The sequence below is a fragment of the Macaca thibetana genome, chromosome 3, assembly GCF_024542745.1.
Source record: "Macaca thibetana thibetana isolate TM-01 chromosome 3, ASM2454274v1, whole genome shotgun sequence".
Classification (NCBI taxonomy): Eukaryota; Metazoa; Chordata; class Mammalia; order Primates; family Cercopithecidae; genus Macaca; species Macaca thibetana.
Genome location: NC_065580.1, coordinates 91,744,539 through 91,769,503, shown reverse-complemented (window position 1 = coordinate 91,769,503; position 24,965 = coordinate 91,744,539). Strand labels below are relative to the sequence as shown.

Genomic DNA, 24,965 nt, shown 5'->3' with positions numbered 1-24,965 from the left:
CCTACTCTGGGTTGTTTAAGTTCAACAAGTGTCAGAGGAATTTAATGAACCATGTGGTGGCAACATCAGCTAAGTGAGCGATTCTTTGATGTTCCCTGTTCTTACAAGAACAGGGGATAAAATAGAATGTTTACAGAATAAATTCTGGGGGACAGCGTGGTGAAATTGTAATCTGATAAAACGTGGGCATGATTAAGGAGTTGTTTTTGTTTTGTTTTGTTTTGTTTCCTGAGAAGGAGTCTCTCTTTGTTACCCAGGCCAGAGTGCAGTGGCACGATCTCAGCTCACTGCAACCTCCCCCACCCAGGTTCAAGCGAGTCTCCTGCCTTAGCCTCCTGAGTGGCTGTGATGACACGTGCACACTACCACATCCTGCTAATCTTTGTATTTTTGGTAGCGACGGGGTTTCACCATGTTGGTCAGGCTGGTCTCAAACTCTTGCCTCAGTTGATCCACCAGCCTTGGCCTCCCAGAGTGCTGGGATTACAGGCGTGAGCCACTGTGTCTGGTCAGGAGTTTTTATTTAATTTAAAAGATACTACCTTAGTTCCTAGACATCCCCCACCTCTGAAGATCATTTGCAGCAGGACAATATTCATATGTATAGAATGATTAGATCTTGGGTGCTTGGAGGGACAAGGGATTAACACCAAGCTCTGGAAGCCCAATTTTGTGATTCCATGGTTGCAGTTTACATAAGGGGTGAGAACAAGGGTTCACATGTCAGAGCACCAAGTTTTGCCTATATAATTGTAGAAAATTCATGTGTCTTCAGAGCTTCCTTTATATATAGATCTCACATTGTTGACTCTATATTACCTCTTTGTGATAAGTTAGTAAACCCCACTAAATGGTTTGGGATTTCAAGGCTAAAAATAAAAGGCTCAGAGAAGTACTAATTAAGTGCACAGACTCATGTTCATGCTATCAGGTTCATATCCTGTATCCACCCATCATCTATTAATGATTTAGACCTTGGACAAAGTTACTTAACCTCTCTGAAGCTCAGTTTTTGCAGCAGTAAAAAGGGGATAATAACAGGTATGTCTCAGAGGAGTGGTGTGAGGATTAATTGGACTGATGACTGCATAGGTCCTAGCACAGTGCCTGCCACATAGTGCTCACTCAATAAATAACCACTCTTTTAGGATGTGACACAAATAATCTTTGGGAAACAGGGCCTGCTGAGGAGATGCTATGTCCATGTGAACTGAATAAAACCAACTTGATTACAGGCCTGATTACCCAATTTCCACATTTCCTTTTGCTTGCTTTTCCTTTAATTTTCTATCCATTCATTTCTATCCATATCATTGCATAATTCTCAACACAACGTAGTGCAGGATAATTCTGCTAGAGAAAAGGCAAACACTGAGATGGGCTCCCTATGAAGATTAGCAGAGTGAACAAATAAAAGGAAACCCACACTGTAGAATGATTAGTAGGGGGATTGGTAGAAGCAGACCATTGAAATATATTTTTATATGATGTGAGATACTATCATGATTTTCTTGGCCATAATAAACATGAACCATCAAGGGGTGAAGTTAATCTTCTGGGCATCTTTTCACACAGGCATGGGTGTGCTTGTACCTAATCCCTAGGCACACACACATATGTATTTGTGTGCATGTCCACACACTTGCACATGCACACATGCAAAACATCCTTCTGATATTAGTGTCCTTTCATTTGTAATAAATTCTGCCTTCAATCCTGTATGACATGGCTGGCAAAAGGACACAGTTACTACATAAGTGTTTGAGGCAATGACGGCAGCCCTTGGACTCAAACATTGATTTGCAGGTGTTCTACCATCCTCTGTAAAGAAAAGACCATGTCCTCGGCATCAGTGATAGAGAAATCTTCAAAGGAGATGTTGGTTAAAAATGAGCATTTTAGAAAAAAAAACAACAACAACAAAACTTGCTATTCCTCTGTCACTGCCTGAGATAGCAAGATGTGGAGTCAATTTAGTGAGCTTCAATTGTAGCTGACTTTGGAAGAAATAATATACTCATGTCTCTTTGGATGCATATTGAAGAGGGAGCTATGTGAAGGGCTGCGATTTTGCAGATTGCAACCTGATCAGACTTCCAAACACAGACTATCACCGTAAAACAGGGAGAGAGAAATCCCTGTATCTTAGAGGACCAGTGATTTAAGGATTTCCCAATTCACTTCTAAAATGTATGTGGGAGGTTCTCTATTTTCATAATTTTCTTGTCAAGCTTGACACCAGGAAGAGGTGTGAAAAGGGCCAAGCTTTATTGGCAGGCAAGGTCAGACACTTCCTTTACAGGGAGATTTCAGAGGCATTAGAAGGGCCTCTTATTCCCTAGATCCCATAAACACTACTTGATACCTAAAGTGCCACCACAGAATCTACATTTAGAGTCATTTTCTTGGAAGTCACAAATTTGGAAGGGAGGAAGTCCAGTCTCCAAGGTGAAGAGTGGCTGGGGAGGGAACAGTGCACATGAATATCTTCCTCAGGCATAGAAGTGGCCAAAAGACAGATTTGAAAAACATGTTCCACACAACTGATCATCAGAGAGATGCAAATCAAAACCACAGTCACATACCATCTCAAATGGTTACTATTAAAAAGTCAGAAAATAACAGATATTGATGAAGACACAGAGAGAAGGGGATGCTTAAAAGACACCTACACTCATATGTTTATTGCAGTACTATTCACAAAGACATAGATTCAAAACCTAAGTGTCCATCAACAGTTGATTGGATAAAGAAAATGTGGCACATATACATATGGAATACTATGCAGCCATAAAAATAATGAAATCTTGTCCTTTGCAGAAACATGGATGGAGCTGGAAGTAATTATCCTAAATAAAATGGCTCAGAAACAGAAAATCAAATACCACATGTTCTCACTTAAAAGTGGGAGCAAAATAATGGGTACACATGAACATGAAGATGGAGATAATAGACAGTAACGACTCCAAAAGAGAGAAAGGTGGGAAGGGGATAATGGGTGAAAACTATCTACTGAATACAGTGTTCACTATTTGGGTGATGGGTTCACGACAAGCCTAAACCTCATCATTACACAGTATTTCCATATAACAAACCTGCACATGTACTCCCTGAATCTAAAATAAAATAAAGTAAGTGAAGCAAAAAAAAAGTCTTCCTTATCACAATTCTGCATAGAGCTGGCCTGCAGTGGTATTAACAGTGAGCAATCTTCAGAGAATGAAAGTGGAAGGCCACTGAGTGGCTGCAATTACAATGAGCATTAAACTGAAAAAGAGAAATGCAACTGAAGGTAAAGTTGGTTGGCTCTATGTTATGGGAGAACTTTGAAGAAACATCCCACATGCAACCTCACTCCCTGACACTACGATATAATAATTTTCCTTCCTAGAGGAAGTGTATACAATAAACAGATTGTGAGTATCTCAAGGAGAGTATCCCAAGGGTTCCTCTATGAAAGGATTTTTCTGGTTGCAATATGAGAGAATGTGTAACATCATTAAACACCCTAATAAAAGCCCCCCTTCTTCCTGAAATCACACAATTTTGCCTTTTATATTTATATAAAAGAATAGACAGACACTTACTCAACCATGTTTCACGTGAGGCATAAGAACATTGTATACGGCTGTCACCATGGCCTTTATTTCTACCTTGAGGTGAACAAAAAGAGAGATGAGAAAATTGTTTCCTAGATTATCTAGTGGTGACAGCAGGGACTTCACTATAGGTCTTGAGCAAAATCCTTTGGGACTCAGCAACATGGTCCAGTGTCCTACATGAGCTTTGATGCCTGTGACTCTCCCATACAGCTGAAAAATCCCACTTCCTGGCAGAGGATAGGGAAAGGTTTCAGGAACACTGGCTTTGCAACTGATAAGGGATGAAGAGAGAATAAAATTCTCGAACTGTTTTCAGCTTCTTTGCCTCATTGTATCTGTCAGAAGGAAATATTTTCTGTAAAGTTTTACTAAGTGGCATGGCTAATTGAGCCTAGAAACCCTATTTACTAGGTGAGCCTGGAAAGCCACCATCTTGGGAGGCTTGGCCATGGTATCAGAGAATAGTTGGCAGGCAAAAAATATTGCATATAGCCCTGCTCTGTAGCCTGCCACCGCTGCCTGAGCCCCAGTGGTTCACTGCACCGTGAAGACAGATTCCAGATGCCAGGAACTGGCGCCTCCAATCCCAGAGGCTATGTCCAGCAAAGGCTCAGTGGTTCTGGCCTACAGTGGCGGCCTGGACACCTCGTGCATCCTCGCGCGGCTGAAGGAACAAGGCTATGACGTCGTTGCCTACCTGGCCAACAATGGCCAGAAGGAAGACTTTGAGGAAGCCAGGAAGGCAGCACCGAAGCTTGGGACCAAAAAGGTGTTCATTGAGGATGTCAGCAGGGAGTTTGTGGAGGAGTTCATCTGGCCGGCCATCCAGTCCAGCGCACTGTATGAGGACCACTACCTCCTGGGCATCTCTCTCACCAGGCCCTGCATTGCCCGCAAACAAGTGGAAATCGCCCAGCGGGAGGGGGCGTATGTGTCTCACGGCGCCCCAGGAAAGGGGAACGATCAGGTCTGGTGTGAGCTCACCTGTTACTCGCTGGCGTCCCACATAAAGATCATTGCTCCCTGGAGGATGCCCGAATTCTACAACCAGTTCAAGGGCTGCAGTGACCTGATGGAATACACAAAGCACCACGGGATTCCCATCCCAGTCACTCCCAAGAACCCGTGGAGCATGGACGAGAACCTCATGCACATCAGCTACGAAGCTGGAATCCTAGAGGACCCCCAAGAACCAAGCGCCTCCAGGTCTCTACACGAAGACCTCGGACAAGCTAAAGCCCCCAACACCCCTGACATTCTCGAGATCGAGTTCAAAAAAGGGGTCCTCTTGAAAGTTACCAACGTCAAGGATGGCACCACCCACCAGACCCCCTTGGCGCTCTTCATGTACCTGAATGAAGTCACGTGAAAACATGGCGTGGGCCGTATTGACATCGTGGAGAACCGCTTCCTTGGAATGAAGTCCCGAGGTATCTACGATACCCCAGCAGGCACCATCCTTTACCACGCTCATTTAGACACCGAGGCCCTCATCATGGACTGGAAAGTGCGCCAAATCAAACAAGGCCTGGGCTTGAAATATGCTGAGCTGGTGTATATTGGTTTCTGGCGCAACCCTGAGTGTGAATTTGTCCGCCACTCCATCGCCAAGTCTCAAGAGCGAGTGGAAGGGAAAGTACAGGTGTCCCTCTTCAAGGGCCAGGTGTACATGCTCGGCTGGGAGTCTCCACTGTCTCTCTACAACGAGGACCTGGTGAGCATGAACGTGCATGGTGATTATGAACCAATTGATGCCACCGGTTTCATCAACATCAATTCCCTCAGGCTGAAGGAATATCATCATTGCCAGAGCAAGGTCACTGCCAAATAGACCCCTGTACAGTGAGGAGCTGGGGCCTCCTCAATTTGCAGATCCCCCAAGTACAGGTGCTAATTGTTGTGATGATTTGTAATTGTGACTTGTTCTCCCCTGCAGGCAGTGTAGTGGGGCTGCCAGGCCCCAGCTTTGTTCCCCTTTGCAGCAACATGGATGAAGCTGGCAAACCTAGTCATCAAAGGAAAGGGTTGGGGGGCAGCTGCGATGGGGAGCTATAAAATGACAATTAAAAGAAAAAAATTGCATATAAACTTAGGGATCGGGCACTCACCTTCTAACCATGAATATACCCCGCTTGTAACTCTATTGAATAATACAAATGTAAGTTACCATGCACATATAAAGAAAAAAATGGTGGAAAAATTCCTTAGGAGTATGAGCAATAACAGCCAGTAGTACCTAAAAAAACAGCTGGTGTTACTATGGTTAAGCATTGGTTTGGGTGTGGTCACTGAACTCTATTGCTTTCCAAGTTCTTCCAGCTTGGTCTAAGTGAGTGCACAGTTGCATGTCTACTGGACTTCAAGACGTTTCTCCAGAACTGAAAAATTTGAAGAATTTTTAAAGTTTGTATTTCTAATTCGTTCATCCATATGTTTATCCAATAAATATTTATTTAGAGCCTACTATGTGCCAGGCACTCTCCAAGTAAAGGGGATTCAGTGGTGGGGAAAAGCAATCCAAATAAATCAGCTTTATCTCTGCCCTCATAAAACTTATATCCTGGATATAGCAATAGGCATTAACGAAAAAACCCAAACATACTAATAAATGTAAAATTCCCTCCTGGCTTGGTGCTAGGGAGGAGAGGAGTACTGTGAGAGCATAAGAAGTGAGTGGTTGATATAGCCTGAAGTGTAAAGGATGGTTACTTTGCGGAAACAAAGACTCAGCTGAAATCTAAAGTATAAGTTGGAATTATTTAGTTAAGGAGATGGAGAGGAGGAGAATGCAGGAAAAGGAGACAATATATGCAAATGCCTGATGGCAGGAAGGATCGCAGCACATTTGGGGGCCTGAGTGAGGCCTGGTGTGTGGAGAGTGAGTGAGCATGGTGGGGATGTGGCTGGCAAAGGAGGTCTGGGCATACAGGACCTTGTAGGTCCTTTCAACTGTATTATTTGCCCCAACATTAATGGGAAGCCTAGAAATATAATGACTTTTAAAACTGGTAATGCCATAATACAAGATTTTTTTTTCTATTTTTTTAATGCTCTAGACTCCTTACCACCCTGAGTGTTTCTAGAAAGTAGGGTTAAATGCAGCACTGCCACATGTGGGTCCTTGCGCTGTTCACTGCATTTTCACATCACACTCCATTGTGACCAAATGTGTTTTCAGGAGCTGTGGGGTGGGGCAGTCCTGGTTAAACATCCTCTGATCAGCAGACGGGGTTGTTTTCTCTAAATGGAGAATCAAAGGACATGCTTGAAATTGAAAGTTGTGTGAAAGGAATCTAAATTGGTTAAATGTCAGATACATCCATGATTTATGTCTCCTTTACATCTCATTGCTGATAAAGCTAACATTCCTCTATTTGTTGGATGTGTGTGTGTGTTTGTGTGTGTGCACATGCCTAGGGAAAAAAATTCCAAGGCAAGGAGCCCGTGGATGTCTGTTGCCTTATTTTTCCTGGTACCGTGATAAGGTAAGGGAAACATCTGGCCTAGGAAAAATGCAAATTTCATGCCATGTACTAGGCAACTCCCTACTAGTTTTTCTTTTTTTAAAGTATTACACAAGCAATTTATACTCAGTGTAATAAAATTAGGGAATTTGTACGACCAAAAAGAAAATTGGGAACTCTTAATTCTATTAACATTTTGGTATATATACTGTCAGGTATTTTTTTTTCTTCCTCCATGTGTGTGCCTTTAAGATTTCTTTTTTTTTTTTTTTTTTTTTTTTTTTTTTTTGAGACGGAGTCTAGCTCTGCCACCCAGGCTGGAGTGCAGTGGCTGGATCTCAGCTCACTGCAAGCTCCGCCTCCCGGGTTCACGCCATTCTCCTGCCTCAGCCTCCCGAGTAGCTGGGACTACAGGCGCCTGCCACCTCGCCCGGCTAGTTTTGTTTTTGTATTTTTTAGTAGAGACAGGGTTTCACCGTGTCAGCCAGGATGGTCTCGATCTCCTGACCTCGTGATCCGCCCGTCTCGGCCTCCCAAAGTGCTGGGATTACAGGCTTGAGCCACCGTGCCCGGCCTGTGCCTTTAAGATTTCTAATTCACTTATGTTATTGAATGATTGACATGCTCATTTTTAATAGAAAAATTCTCATTTACAATGGAAATTAGTCTGGAGGCAACTGGAGATGGAAAAGTCACAGCCTCCATCATGAGATGAGTGTTTTTCTGCAAAACCCAAGTTCCACAGTGAGCAATTCTTGCTTCCAGTTTTCAACATAATCATTTTCTTTCAAGCTGTAATTTTAGATGACAATGAGGATAAATAAAAAGCATATCATGAGGAAAGGTAAGTCAATGTCCTTAGACTTTTGGTAATCAAAAGGAATTCTCCCAAGTGGAAGTTTCTCACCTATGTCTCTGGAGAATGGGGAAGTCCTGGCTAACACGGGCCCTTATGCAGAAAGCAATTTGAGGTGTGGTTATTTTTACAAATCTATGTATACTGCATGTATTAGTTTCTTAGGGCTGTCATAATAAATGACCACAAACTGGGTGGGTTTCAACAGAAAATTCATTCTTTCACGGTTCAGGAGGCCAGAAGTCCAAAAGCAAGATGTCTTCAGGATGGATTCCTTCTGGACACTGAGAGGCGAGAACTGGTCCCATGCCTTTCTCTGAGTTTCTGGTGGTTGGTAGCAATCCTTGGTTTATAGTCTCTTGGTTTATAGTTCCCTGGTTTGTAGCTGCATCACCTCACTCCCATCATTGCCTCCATTGTCACATGGCCATCTTTCCTGTGTGTGGTGTCCTCTATGTCTCTGCGCACAATCTCCTTCCCCTTTTCTTATAAAGACACCAGTCATCAGGTTTAGGGCCTGCCCTAATCCACTCTGACCTCGTCTTCACTTGTTTACATCTGTAAAGACCCTATTTATAAATAAGGCCGCATTCACAGGTACTGTGAATTCTGACTTGAAAGTATCTTTTGTGGAAACACAATTCAACCTGCTACACTGCATATCTTATGATCCCATATATAATAATTTATATCATTCATAACTAGCATCATCATAGAAAAACAAAATTGCAAAGCAGTTTTATTTTCATTTATATTACATGGATCCTAGCTTCAATTCCCCAGTCCACACCGGAAATATTGAATAATATCCAGAATGAAACAAACAAAACAAGACAAATCCTTTCCTTTAGCACACTGTGGAAAGACCCTAGACCAACATCAAATTAAATCTAGGCAATAGAAGGGACAGCTAAAAGATTCATGAGTCCTAAGAATGTTGTCTTCATGTATTAAGGATGTATTAATGTATTAATTTAAGGATGAAAACACAGATAAGAGTATCCTGTAGTGGATGAGCTTTTCATTTTTAGCATAGGAAATACTGCTGTGCACAAAACAACAGAGCAAAACAAATATGAGTTATTCTGTAATTTTAATAGAATTGGAATGGAGCTTATTTACAGAGTAGGATATGATAAGCTTCAGTTTTCCTTTAGGTAGGATGCTTTAAGAGAAAGTTTGGTTTTCTGAGACTTTGGGATGTAGTATAATCGTGAACACAAATCCAATAAATTACAGAAAAGTTTGTATTAATCTGTACTTAATTTTCCATATATAATTTTTTATAAAATTAAATTTTTCTATAAAATAAAATTCTGTGCATTGAATTACATTTGCCCCCAGATTTACATTTTTTGAGATGAACTGCTGCATTATGATAACTGTCATTACGAAGGGATATGATGTAAGTAAAGGGAGGGAGAGTCTATGTTCTCTGAGTGGATCTGCTCCTGAATAGCTTTGCTTCTCGTGCCTCCATCTGAAATCCTGATACCCAGCCTAAACCGTAAGCCTGCTGTAGTAGACTTAATTCTCTTTGTTGTACTATTTCTACAAAACACCTAATCAGCAGTTTGAATCTAGACTCCTGGTGTAGAAAAGTGGGAGGAAAAATCACATGTATGAGTGGATGACCCAACAAGTTCCTGGTGTCCACCTGGAACTTCCCTGTCGACCTGGGATGGCTGTGAGTGGCCTTAGCCAGGGTCCTCCCCAGTGTACTGCATCTTGTGGAGGCATTCATTCTCTGCAACACAGACTTTCAGAAGGATTCACTGCAGCTTACAAGATCCCTTCTCTAATTGATTTAAAAATGGTCAAAAAAGGCTTAGAATCTACATCCGGTGATTTTAACAATCATAAAATACTCCATTTACTGGGAGCAGTGTCACACCTGCAGTCCTGGCTACTAGGGAGGCTGAGGTGGGAGGATCACTTGGGCCTAGGAATTAGAGGCTGTAGGGCACTATGCCCGTCAGGGGTCGGCACTAAGTTCACCATTATAGTGACCTCCCCAGAGCAGGGGGCCACCAGGTTGCCTAAAGAGGAGTGAACTGGTCCAGTCTGGAAATGAAGCAGGTCAAAGCTCCCATGCTGATAAGTAGAGGGGTGGCATCTGTGAATAACCACTGCACTCCGGCCTGGGCAACCTACTGAGTCCCCATCTCTTTAGAAAAGAAAAGAAAAGGAAAGGAAAATAATTAAAAAAAAAAAAGGAAAGAAAGAAAAAAATACTCCAATTGGAGGGAAGCACTAGTAACAGTAGCAAAAGAAAATAGCTGGCAGATTCGACCACCATTATAATACAGTAGAATAACAAGTTTCTCCGTGTTCTACTGTCATGAATTGCATATTAAAATGAATAAAAGTACCCAGCTGTAGCTTAAGAGTATATGTTGACTGATGTTTAAGGGTGGTCTGTGGTGTAGACCTGAAGTCTATCTGGGGGCCTTACTGCGCCTTGTCTTAAACAGCGCTGTGTGAAAGAGTGGATGCAATGTTGAAACACAAATGCTCTGGGCTCCTTTCCTTTCACTAAGGAGAAATGGAGAACTATTACATTCTATTGCTGGCAGTTGAGGTTTCCTGGTTGTCCTCCCCCCACCCCATAAACCATTAATAATTTTTTGTTAGATTGTATAATTTATAGTATCAGTTTTGAATGCATAATGTAATCCTGTATACTGAAGGGTAGTTAGTCTTTCTTCAAATAGGTTACCGAAAATGAAATAAATACCTAGATTAAATTTCCATACTAGGGAGGGGAAAATGAAATAATTTGCTGACTTGCAAAAATATATAATAGACATTGTGGAGATAATCTACATTCTAAAAAATTACCTCATTGTTTTAGTCATCTTGGATGGTTTCATTGTAAAGGCAATTCTTTAGAAAAAAAATTGCTGCAATTGTTGATCAAAAATAATTCTTTTTAAATAAAATGAGTTGGAAAACATTTTAAAAATATGTTACTATAGAATAATAATCTCTATCTAAATAGTAATAAAATGAGGCAAAATTAGTTTGGGAACTTATAATGTGATATAAAAAGGTGACCAGTTTATTTTAATGTCTTTGATTTTGTGAATGAATGTGTTATAGAAGCTTTAAAATATGATATTTTAAGCATGAGCTGAAAAAATTTTGTTTTATCTTTATATTTGGTCCTATGCTTTGTTCTAAGAAAAAAATTACTAGACACTTAATAGTTCTAAAAACTTGTTTGTATTTCTAGAGTTTTACTTGTAGTTTTTGTGTGGTTGTAAAAAATATAATTCTTGTTTCATATTATGAGACATCTACTGAAATTACTACCTTTTTCCATGCCACCAGTTGCTCCTTGCTGATGTCTACTATAAATTAATAATATTATTTAGTCCTTTTCCTTTTGTTATTATTATATTTTTCATGGATTCAAGCCCCTTATTTTCCTAAGCTTTTGTCTTCATGATAAACTATCAAACTTCATCTGTGGGATTGGTATTAGATCCTATGGGAATCCCAAATAGAATTTTAATTTTCTCTGGACATTGGGTACCATTTGTTGTTTGTTCTTCTGAAATTATTTTCATTATAATAATAGCAGTATGTTCATCAGGACATGTGTTGTCTTCCTTATTATATAACCTCACTTTTCCCCCTTTAAAGGAAGGAAGATGGGAGTAAAGAGAGAACTTGTTAAGCATAGACAAGCATGAAATTAAAGGATGGTAACTAATGACTGTTGGATGCTTTAAAAATAAGTATATATCAAAATCATTAGGGAACTCTAATCTGTAAAAGTAACAAGTTTTGATGATGTATATAAATGAATTGCTTCATAAAAGTTTTCTATTGAGCCACTTAACGATCTTCTGAGGTTGTGTTTGATACACAGATATTTTTGCTTTTAAAATGTACTCTTCCCCATAATGTTTTAATGCTTCCATGTAATCAGTAAATGCTCTCAAACATACAAAACAATTTTATCTAGATTGTTTATTTAGTGTGACTTGTAAAAATAGTATATCACAAATTATTTGGAAGTCTGACATTTTTCCATATTCATAAGTACTCTGTTAATAACACCATCAGCATCATTATAACTAATGCTCTTTAAGATGAAACTCTGGGGAAAAAAATTAAGTGTTGAATTTCATCTAACTTTTTACTCTCTTTCTAAACATAGGCTGATTTACAGAGGCTTAGCAATTTGATGATATTTGTCTAGAAATGTGAAATTCACTATATTTCTAAATTTAGAAATTCTTTCTAAAATGTTTGAAACATTTCCTAATTTTTCTCCCTAATCATGTTGCGATTGTGCACAAAATAAAGGGACTTACTCAAGCCAGGTAAATTATACATAACCTTGATAAGCTTCATAATGCTAATGCTGTTTTGATAGAGAAAACCACAAGTAATGCAAATAGCAGCCTTTACTCTCCGGTACAGGTGTGTAATAAACACATATAATTAAACCAAAGATACATAATGGTTTGTTGTTGGACACGCATTTACAACAGCTGACTACGTTCTTAATGTGTGGTTCATGAGTTAGGTAATTTTCTTATGTCTCCACTCCTTGAACAGAATATTCCTCATGGGCTCATATATGAAACGATTCTGCGCTTTTTACTCAGTAGCTTCCCACTGCTCCTGTAATTTAGTGTCTTTGCCATATCAGCATTACCTAAAGATGATTAAAAAGAGCATGTAAATTCACAAACAAGTCATTTTATTCTTCAACTTAAATAATTTAGAAATACCCCCCAAAAGAAAAGTTATCAAAATGTAAGCCTTTCGACATGGTTTCCATCTTAGTGAAATATATCAACTGTGCATTTAATCACTGTTATGCATAAAATATGGTTTATGGCTCTGCTCTATATATCAAATATACTTCTTTGTATATTATGAATCTGAGTTCTTTAAAGGGCATAAAGCAAAAAGAAAAACTAGTACCAGATTTTTAAAAATCAGTATAGAAACACAGCAATGCCAAAGCTATATTTAGTTATTTTAAATTCTGTACTTCCATTGAGGTTTCTATGATTTTATTTTTTTGTAATTCAAAACAAATACACATATATACCGTCTTTGAATTTTGAATTGGGCAAACCAAAGATAATAATCATGAGTCTGTATAAATAGTGTGTGAATTTCTTAATTTTAAACACTTTTAATCCTTTTTCCCTTCCACTGTGATGCTATAAAACGCTGTGACACTGTAAGACACTGTATCATATAGGCGCAACTGAGATAATGTCTCCTACCAGTTTGGCCAGAAGAGTCTGTCTACTAACGTTGATAATGTAGAGAAAAATAAGTAATGTAAATTTGTTTTTTATTTTTTAAAAAAGGTATATCTTAACACATGTATTAAACTATAGTGCTTGGTAAAACTGGTCATGATAATATCTGAGCTCAATAGAATTTCTCATAAATTGCTGTGTAGGTACCATTAATCATTGTATTCAAATGCTAAGCGTCACCTGTTTAATTCAGTTGGTTCTGATTTACACATCATTTCAAAGAATGCAAAGGAAACACAATTGAAAAGTTTTACTTTCCACATTAGCTATACAGCTCATCCTCTTCTAGCCATATCTCAGGACAGGAAATAAGTAATCAACTTCATTTCTTTGTCTAATTTTTAAAGGCTTGTTTGCAACTAATTTTAGGCAAACCCTTTATTTTAATTGAGTTTCTAGCATGGACTTTAAGGAATGGAATTTAGTACCAAAGCAGTCATAGTTATTCCTATTGCTATTGTTATTTTGGTTCCTCATGAAATAAACTAATTATTTTCCCCTTCTTCTTTTTTATGACCTTGAGTATGTGTGATTCTGTACGTGTTGGAGGAGGCAATGTGTCCTCTGCCTATATATAAAAGCCTGTCAGGCTGGGTGCGGTGGCTCATGCCTGTAATCCCAGCACTTCAGGAGGCAGAGGAGGGCAGAACACCTGAGGTCAGGAGTTCGAGACCAGCCTCACCAATATGGTGAAACTCCATCTCTACTAAAAATACAAAAAAAAATTAGCTGGGTGTGGTGGGGTTGGGGGCCTGTAATCCCAGCTACTTGGGAGGCTGAGGCCGGAGAATCACTTGAACCAGGGAGGCGGAGGATTCAATGCGCCAAGATCGCACCATTGCACTCCAGCCTGGGTGACAGAGTGAAACTGTTTCCAAAAAAAAAGTAGAAAATAAATAAAGAAAAAAGCCTGTCACTGTTAAGTTTCCTTTTTAAAAAGAGAAGTTGCCAAAACGGAACTTCCTTACCTTTCACCACCATGTGTAACCCTAAGCCCTCCTTTCTTCCTCCTCCTTTCAAAGGTCAGTGAGTTGAGATGTGCTCCAGTGCACCGTCCTTCCCTTGTCTCACAGACGTCACATCGTTGGTTACTCTCCTGGTCTCACTTGCCCTCCCCCTGCAAGGAATTTTCAACCTTTCTCTCTCTAAAGGACTCCTGCCCTCAGCACATGCTCGCATCTCATCCAAATTATAAAAGCCCACCCAGACCTTAAAAGCTTTCTCCAGGTCTCACCTTGTAATTTTCTTTTTCTCCTTTTTTTGGGAGGTGGGGGTTTGGGGGTGTGGGGGGTTGGGGAACAGGGTCTTGCTCTTTCACCCAGGCTGGAGTGCTGTGCAGTGGCACCATCTTGGCTCACTGAAACTTCTGCCTCCCGGGTTCAAGCGACTCTGGTGCCTCACCCTCCCTAGTAGCTGGGACTACAGGCGTGAATCACCATGCCCGGCTAATTTTTGTATTTTTAGGAGAGACGGGGTTTCGCCATGTTGGCCAGGCTGGTCTTGAACTCCTGACCTCAAGTGATCCATCTGCCTCAGCCTCCCAAAGTGCTGGGATTACAGATGTGAGCCACCACGCCCAGCTCACAGACTATTTTCCATCCTCCTCTCTTGTGACATCTTGTCAGCTTTTTAAATAGTGAGTGATTCTCTCTTTCTCTGCCTTCGTAGTCCCATATTCCCCTAGTTTTCTTTCTTTAAAAGAAAAAAAAAGCTCTTTTTTTTTCTTTTTTCTTTTTTTGAGACAGAGTCTCATTCTGTCGCCCAGGCTGCAGTGCAATGGCGTGATCCCGGCTCACTGCAACATCCACCTCCTAGGTTCAAGCGATTCTCCTGCCTCAGCCTCCCAAGTAGCTGGGATTACAGGGAAGTGCCACCATGATGGCTAATTTTTGTATTTTTAGTAGAGAGGAGGTTTCACCATGTTGGTCAGGCTGGTCTCGAACTCCTACCTCATGATCCACCCACCTTGTTCTCTCAAAGTGCTGGGATTACAGGTGTGAGCCACCGAGAGTTGGGGTCTCGCTCTGTTGCCCAGGCTGGAGGTCAGTGGCACAATCATAGCTCACTGCAGACTCAAACTCATGGGCTCAAATGATCCTCCTGCCTCAGCCTCCCAAGGCACTAGGATTATAGGTGTGAGCCACCAAACCCAACCCTTTCCTAGCTTTCAACTAAATCTCTGATGATTCCTGATGGGTTTCTCTTTGGAACTCTTCCTCCACTCCCTGAACTGGAAATATTAGAGCTACTCAGGCCTCTGTCCTGGATTTACATCACGTAGCTTCTTATCCTTCACTCCCACACATTAGGTGAGCTTATCTAATTTTGTGTTTTCACATGGGACCTGTATGTCCGTGATGTCCTAAGTTTTACCTCTAGTCCAGTCTTTTTCTGAGCCGTAGGGCAAACTTTGTACCTGACATTCTTTTCTGGATGTCTCACAAGCATCTCAAGCACATCGAGTCTAAAACACAGCTCAGGGTTTTCTCTTCAAACTCCTCTTATCCCTCCTCATCCTAGTAAAAAGCATACAGCTTCCCAGTTGCTCTGCTGAGGACTTAACGATCCATCCCTCTATATTCCTTCTTACTTATCCAACTCGCTTAATAAATGTCTGAGTTCTAAATAGCATTCAAGTCTATCTACTTCTCTCCATCTCAATAGTCACTATTTTAGTCCAAACAATCATCATTTCTCAATTGGACTACTACAATGCCTCTAGTTTTTCCTGCATCCACTCTTATCTGATTCCAATCCTCTATATAGCAATTTAATTCTGATAATAAAATATCCTTGTTTAAAACTCTTAAATGACTGCCCATTGCTTTTAGGATAAGAATAAAATCTCTAACATGGTTTAAAAGGCACTACTTAATTCAGGCTCTGCCAATTTCCCTGGCCTTAATGCCCCCTCTTGATCCCCATGCTGAAGCCTGGTACATAGTAATATCTCGATAAATATCTGCTAAATAGATGAGGAATTCATTGGTGAAAGAATGGATACGTGGATAAATGAATGCATACAAAAATGAATTAATGAAGAAATAAGATAACCCAAGTCCATCTTGAAAAGAGTGTCATACATTTTATAATCTTCCTTCTCATACATTTTCATCATCCCAAACCACCCTCAAAACTATATTTTCATTTTAGATGATTATATATAAGATTTATTAAATATTTACCATTGATTTTTGAAGAATTTTGAACTTCACGACACACACACATTTGACACATCTTCTAAACATCAACCTGAAGAAGATAAGGAGCCAATCTCGTGGTTTTATTCCAGGTGAGAAAATGGTGGCTCATCCCACGCAGAGTGTCCTCATGATCACTGAAAGGGTCAGTGGCAAAGGTCTCTTGAGTTTGAAAACTTCTATTCTACCTAAGACTACTCTTAGAAATCTTGATTTATAAGGCACTACTTAATTTGGGCTCTGCCAAACTAGAGTAGCATATGTCAAAGTGGCAGAAGCAACAAGGAGTTCACAAACTTAAAGTTTTCTCCTTATTAGACGACCATTCATTTTGTAACCATTTTAAGAATAAGGTGGGGGTTTTCTGAAAGTTTCTAAGGAAACTTTGGAATGTAAATTTCATTTTGGGTTAAAAAAATCAATAAACATTACTACTGATATAAAATAAATATTGATGCCAAAACCTGTCAATTAAAAAATGATTATTTCAGGCTGGGCACAGTGGCTCACGCCTGTAATCTCAGCACTTTGGGAGGCTGAGGCAGGTGGATCACCTGAGGTCGGGAGTTCAAGACCAGCCTGACCAACATGGAGAAACCCCATCTCTACTAAAAATGCAAAATTAACCAAGCGTGGTGGCACATGCCTGTAGTCCCAGCTGCTCGGGAGGCTGAGGCGGGAGAATCACTTGAACTCGGGGTTGGGGGAGGAGGTTGCAGTGAGTTGAGATGGCGCCATTGTACTCCAGCCTGGGCAACAAGAGCAAAAATCCTCTCAAAAAAAAAAAAAGAAAGAAAAAGATTATTTCTACTACAAGTTCACTGTACAAAAAAATCAGAAATGCTGATAAGAAAAAAAGAGTTAAAACAATCTTTGGACTATTCACAATAACTGTGATTATCTATGTTTAACATTGAAAACTATGGTTATAAACTTTAGTTATGTGCAACTGCAAATATTAAAAATTTAAAAATGGTATTATATGCACACATAATGTTTTATAACTTGCTTCTTGAGTGGAGTCTTAATAATATATTTGAAATATTTCCTACGTTAAAAACATTTATTTTTTTCTTTTAAATAACTTATTGTTAAGGTATTTCAAATATATATATAAACATAGTATAACATAACCAACACAAAAGTATCCATCACCCAGGTTTAACAATTGTTGACTGATATGATTTCGCTCTGTGTCCCCACCCAAATCTCACCTTGAATTGTAATAATCCTCACGTGTACAGGGCAGGACTAGGTGGAAGTAATTGGATCATGGGAGCGGTTTCTTCCGTGAGAACAGCATTCTCATGCTGTTCTCATGATAATGAGTGAGAGAACATTTTTGATGATATATGTTACAACAATATGTAGATTAAAATATGTATTTTCAACAGAAGTAATGATTGGCTCCAATGCAAAGCTGAAAGGTTAGGACAGTTTTGGGATATTTGATATTATATATTATGAACACAGATACATATATCAAAATATGCTATGGTACTCCCACTACACCATACTTTTTTTGTTTTGTTTTGTTTTTGAGACAGAGTCTAGATCTATCTCCCAGGCTGAAGTGCAGTGGCATGATCTCGGCTCACTGCAACCTCTGCCTTCCAGGTTCAAGCAATTCTCCTGCCTCAGCCTCCTGAGTAGCTGGGATTACAGGTGTGTGCCACCATGCCCGACTAATTTTTGTTTTCTTAGCAGAGACGGGTTTCGCCATGTTGACCAGGCTGGTCTTGAACTCCTGACCTCAGGTGATCTGCCCGCCTCAGCCTCCCAAACTGCTGGGATTACAGGCATGAGCTACCATGTTCAACCCACCATAGATATTTTAAATCTGTATGTTGTTAGGTGTGTCTTATATCTACCACTGGAAACAGTTAAGTGTGGTCACATCTAAGAAACCTGGGCTCGGAGAGCAGGAGTCAGAATGCCTTCAACACTAAGGAATCTCAGTGGGTCACCTGGTCTATTTCTTAGCTTCTGGATATGCAAATCAAATAATCTCTCCAAAGAGGTATTTTTCTTGTTCTTGCAGATCTCTAGAAATGGAGGTGCCATGGACTTTTTGGTGGACTAATATGATGCCTGTTACTGTTCTTATATGCTGAGTGGGTTTGTTTTTTGGGAAGAGAAGCTGTGATGATATAACATTTCTCTTCATATACAGGGCTTTCCTTTCTAAGTGAGTTTGAAATGATTCTCCTCATTCTCTAAAGGCAAATCTCCACAATTAAAAATTAATCAAGAATTATATAGGTTAAAATCTAGTAGACCAGTGAATTGTACTCACCTTATTGATACATGGAAGCACCACATTAGCCAGTAAACAAGACCGACTACCATTTTATCAGAATTAGTCTCATTTTCCATGAGTTTTGAATATGTGGGGTCTCAGGAATGCTTTTGTCACATAAAATGGAACTTCCCTCTGTCCAAAGTGCTGTCAGGTGGAGGAAGATTAGATTTCTTGGGCATTGCTCCAGAGGCCAGGCAAAGAGTAGTGGACATATATCATGAGAAGGGATATTTTGATATAAGACGAAAGACTTATCAATAATTAAAGCTGTCCGAAAATAAAATAGGCTGTCTAAAAATCCAGCGAATTCTCAATCTCTGGAATTATTCAAGCAAGGACAAAATGATCATCCACAAGGCTTTTGTGAGGGTACTCACTGGTAAAAAAAAAAAAAAAAAAAGCTGGGTGGGATAGCACTTTAAGGTGTTTTCCACTCTAAGGTTTTATGACCAAATGGCTTAATTATATTAATCTTTCCTGGTGCGAGCTATCAATCTTCTATCTAAAAAATAATCTTGGTTGTCATTTATTAACGTTTTCCAAATATTTACACAATATCTATTTTTAATATATACATGTACATATAACATTTAGCTATTTATCTCTGAACATAACAATACATATTTTAAATCAGATGTTTAAATTACTCCTAATATTTAAACAGAAGCCTGAGAAAGCTCAAATGTAGCACAAATATTAGTTTTCTTTTGTTTGTTTTGTTTTGTTGTTGTTGTTGTTGTTGTTGTTGTTTGAGACGGACTCTCTCGCTCTGTCGCCCAGGCTGCAGTGCAGTGGCGCCATCTCGGCTCACTGCAAGCTTCGGCTCACTGCAAGCTCCGCCTCCCGGCTTCACGCCATTCTCCTGTCTCAGCCTTTGGAGTAGCTGGGACTACAGGCGCCGACCACCGCGCCCGGCTAATTTTTTGTATTTTTTTTTTTTTTTTTTTTTTTTTTTTTTTTTTTTTTTTTGAGACGGAGTCTCACGCTGTCGCCCAGGTTGGAGTGCAGTGGCGCGATCTCGGCTCACTGCAAGCTCCGCCTCCTGGGTTCACGCCATTCTCCTGCCTCAGCCTCCTGAGTAGCTGGGACTACAGGCGCCCGCCACCGCGCCCGGCTAATTTTTTGTATTTTTAGTAGAGACGGGGTTTCACTGTGGTCTCGATCTCCTGACCTTGTGATCCGCCCGCCTCGGCCTCCCAAAGTGCTGGGATTACAGGCGTGAGCCACCGCGCCCGGCCAATTTTTTGTATTTTTACTAGAGACGGGATTTCACCGTGTTAGCCAGGATGGTCTCGATTTCCTGACCTCGTGATCCGCCCGCCTCGGCCTCCCAAAGTGCTGAGATTACAGGCGTGAGCCACCGCGCCCGGCCCTATTAGTTTTTTTTAAGAAGTATCATGCAGGGTTTGTGCTCAGAATAGGGACAATCGTACATACTCCCAGGAACAGCATGTTCTAAATCAAACTCTCTGATTTTGAACGACAGAATCAAATAAGACACAATTATGCTGGCCTTGCTTTTTCATTGTGTATGCATTCTCCACCAGAGAAGAAAAGTGAACTGCTAACTGCTTTTCACAAAGTATTGAGCACTCCCAATACCGTGTTCCGTCCTAAGTTGGTTCAAAATCACAGTCTTTTCTGACATCAAAATATTTTTCCAGAATGATATGTTAGTGGCAAAGTGTCTTCAGCTAGGGAAACTTGCAAATCCCAGACTACAGCTTAATGAAGAGAGCAATAAGCATGTCCCACAGATTTTAATCCCTGAGAAGCAGAAGAAATGGCTCAAGATCTTTTCAGGTTGAGAATACAGAAATTGTGGTCAGAGGGGGTGACGTGATTTGCCCCATGTCACACAATAATTGAATGCTAAGATCAGAAATAAATACAGATTTACTTACCAACTTTTAATCCATCATCCCTTCCATACCGTGATTATGGAAATACAGAAGATGTACAGAATATAAAAAAGGTAGGCTCTGGAGCCAAACTGCTGGGATCTAACCCTTGACTCCCTCATTTACTATGCTTCACTCATAGTGCATCAGTTCTCCAATCGGTAAAATTTAATAATAAAAACTACATATCTATATTATAGGGTAACCATAGATTCTAAATTAATACATGTAAAATGATTAAAACAGTGCCTGGCACATAGTAAACAAGCAATTTTTTGTTTCTATTTTTCAAGACCATGGAATATCTCAGACTGTTGAGCTAGGTAAGAATTATCTAACATTCCACTCTGTGGAATATTTCTTGCATGGTTATTCTTTTTTCACAAAAACAATCATAGCCTTGGGTTGGATTTTTTTTTTTTTTTGCCTTGTTTTTCAGATATCTGTTGTATTTTCTTCAAATGTTCCAGAACTGTTGTTGCATGTTTATTGATGTTTTGCATTATTAAAACCCAGCAATTCAATTTCCCTTCTACCTTCTGCCTGAGACCCTGTAGGAGCCCTTGGGCCTCTGCTCAATCTGGAGCACCTGCTGTCTGGGTTCACAATGAAACTTCACTTCATCTTTCCCCATTATCCTATCCTATCTTTTCTGATACAATGTCTCTCTCATTTGGTTAACTTCTTATTTCATAAAAGCACAACCTCAAGAAGCTTCTTATGAAAGAAAGATTGAGAAGTATGTACTCTGGTTTCTTCCCTTTCTGTAGAGACTTTATTTTTGCACTTGGTTGATACCATGGTTAAGTAAAAATGCTAGGTTAAAAATTATTTTATTCGGAAGCTTGAAGTTGGTGTTCCATTGTTTTCCAGGATTTTGTTGTTCTTTAGAAGTCTGCTTGACCTGTTTTTCTCTCCAGAAAACTCTTAGAACCTTTTCCTTGTTTCTGATGTTCTGAAATTTTGTAAAGATAAAGATCTTAATTTTTTTTTTCTTGGACACTCAGGGTTCCCTTTTAATCTGGAGATACCTGTCTGCCAGTTCTGAGAACTTTTCTTGTATTTTTTTTGATAACTTCCTCTCCTCCAATTCTCTGTTTTATTTTTCTGAACCGAAACTTACTTAAATATGGATTTCCTGGATTGTTTCTCTAGTTTCCTATAAAACTTCCATTTCTTTTTCTATTTGGTCTAATTTCAGGCAGGTTCTGTTTTCATGTTATCTCCCAGTTGAAATTAAAATTTTTATATTTTAAATTATCAAGATTTAAATTATAAATTTTCTTTTTCTTTTTTACTTTTTCATAGTATTCTCTTCTTGCTTTGTGGGAACAAATACTTCTTTTAACTCTCTGATGATTCTTCACAGACAGACACACACACACCTATACAAGCATGTGAATATGTAATTGTGTGTGCATATATATTTATATATATGTGTGTACAATAGTCCTCATTTAATGTCAATAGATTCTTAGAAACCACAACTTTAAGTGAAATGATGTATAATGAAACAAATTTTACTATAGGCTAATTTATAGAAACAGGAGTTAAGTTCCTATGGCGTATTTGTTGTCACAAAAAAATCACCAAACTTCTCAATAAAGACCAAAATGCTTCTAATATTAAACAATAAAATAAATGTGAGATATACATGTAAGAAAGATTAAACACAAGATAAACATTTATCCAGTTATTCCAGCTCAGGGCGCAAGGCAGGAACCAACCCTGGACAGGATGCCATCCCATGGCAGGGTGCACTCACACACACGCCCACATGCACTCACATGGGAACCATGTAGACATGCCAGTTCACCCAACACGCACATCTTTGGGATGTGGGAGAAAACCAGAGGAACCAGAAAAATCTCACGCACACATGGGGAGCAGGTGCAAACTCCACACACACTGTGGCCCAGGCTAGGAATCTATCAACATTATAACAAAACAATGTTGAATAAAGTGATGTTAATTGAGGACTCTGTGTATGTGTTTGTGTGTGTTGAAAGAGAGAGAGAGAGAGAATGAATGAGGTGACCAGGATTTTAAAAAGATAATGCAGGGCCGGGCACGGTGGCTCAAGCCTGTAATCCCAGCACTTTGGGAGGCCGAGACGGGCGGATCACGAGGTCAGGAGATCGAGACCATCCTGGCTAACACGATGAAACCCCGTCTCTACTAAAAAATACAAAAAACTAGCCGGGTGAGGTGGCGGGCGCCTGTAGTCCCAGCTACACGGGAGGCTGAGGCAGGAGAATGGCGTAAACCTGGGAGGTGGAGCTTGCAGTGAGCTGAGATCTGGCCACTGCACTCCAGCCCGGGCGACAGAGCAAGACTCCGTCTCAAAAAACAAAAAAAAACAAAACAAACAAACAAACAAAAATTAAAAGATAATGCAGAGAGATGAAATTATCTTCTAAAAGCATGCAGCTCCTTTCTCCTGACAGGCATGAGGCTTGAGAGGCAGCAGTTGGGAGGACTTGGGTAGGGTGGGAGAGGTGCCCTGGGCACCAATTGATGTCACAGACTTTCAGTTAAACCCATCGGTTCCCACCTAGCCCCCAACTCCCATCTTCTCTGGATCCTCGGGTTTCTTAGCCTAACTCTTTCAGGGCCCGCAGGGAATTGGCTACCTTATCATAGGTAATCACTGCTGAATGGGTTGCTACACATTCATTGACTTCACTCATTCTAAGGTACATTGAAAACTCTTGTCTGCTGTTGTCTTTGCTCCTATTCTTTTATATATATGAGTCAATATCTTTAAAAATGTATTTTCTCTTATATTGGCAGGGTTTAGGGGAAAAGAGGAGCTGAATATGCATGTGGTTAATCTGCCATTAAGATCATAGACATTATTTTGCTTAATTTTAAAATAAAATGACTACAGGCCAGTTGCAAAATACATACTATTAGTGAATATAATTTGTGTCTGTCCACAAAACACCAAAAAATCTGCCTCAAAAATAAAGTTTAGCACTATAATTGGTGGTTTTGTCTGCGCATGGCTAAATAATAATTGTTTTTATTGTTTTTCAGTTTCCCAGGAACCCACATTATAAATCTTGACATTACCTTTGATTTCTCTTTTCTTCCTATTCCACATCTGTAAAGCCTATTGCTTACAGTTCTGTAATACCTTTTCAATATGTTTCCTCTTTCCATCTGCATAGCTGCCTCTCCAGTTCCTCCCTGATATTGCTCACCCAGACTATGACAATATTTTCCTATCTGCTCTGCCCACCTTTATTCACTTACTCAATAAACATGTAATGAGTGCTTACTATGTTCCACTTGGGGCTACATAAGTGGGCAGCAGCAAAGACGCTGTCCTCAAAGAATCCATCTTTGAATGGAGAGACGACTAAACACATTTCTTCTCTTTCAGTCTATCCTATACACCAGAATCATTTTCCTAAAAATTATGATAGTGATTTTTATCACCATTTAAAAACCTCTGATGACTTTTCTCCCTGAAATTCTAGATGCTCCGTGGACTTGATCTAAAATCCATTTCTAAGCCAATATTTTCCAACCACCTCCATTTTTTTTCATTTGGTTGAGAAAACTCTGACACATTTCCAGTTCCCAAACTTTACCTGTACTTCTTCCAACCCCTTATTCTCAAAGCTGTTCTTTCTACAGTGCAATGCCATCATGGTAGGCAGAATTCTCAGATGGGCCCTAGAGTTCCCACCTTCTGGTATAGACTCCTGAGTGTGAGCAGAACCTGTGAAGATGATGAGATGTCACTCCTATGGTTCCATTACTAACAGTCAACTGAGTTAAGCAAAAGGGAGACCATCTGAGTGAGACTGACCTAATCAGGTAAATGCTAAAAAGGGACGGGGCCCCTCCTAAAGTCAGATATTACTCCTGCTGGACTTGAAGGAGCAAGCTGCCATGTTGTGGAGTGAACTACATGGCAGGGAACAGCAAGTGCCCTCTAGGAGCTGAGAACAATTCCCAGTTGGCATCAATGAGTGTGGATGGAGTCTTACAACTGTAAGAACTGAATTCTGCAGCCAGCCTGTGAGTTTAGATGAGGAGCTCAAGCCTCAGATGAGACTGCGGCCCCAGCTGACTCCTTCATTTCAGCCTAGTGAGATCCTGAGCAGAGGATATGGAAACCTAATTTCCGATCCACAGATGCTGTGAGATAATACATTGGTGGTGTTGTAAATAGCTAACTTTGCATTAATTTGTTAGGCTGCAAAGAAAATGAATACGGTCACTTTCTAATTTCACCTGGAAATATCCTAACCATCTATCAAGACCCAACTTATATGTTTATCTCATTCATATTTGCCCTGATGTCTCCAACCAAAAGTGGTCTTTTTCTAAAT

At 40.0% G+C, this 24,965-nt stretch overlaps 1 pseudogene; it reads left to right on the top strand.

The window, feature by feature from the left end:
- Nucleotides 1–4,197: 4,197 nt before the first annotated feature.
- On the top strand, nucleotides 4,198–5,433 carry LOC126950840 (argininosuccinate synthase-like; annotated as a pseudogene).
- Nucleotides 5,434–24,965: the final 19,532 nt, after the last annotated feature.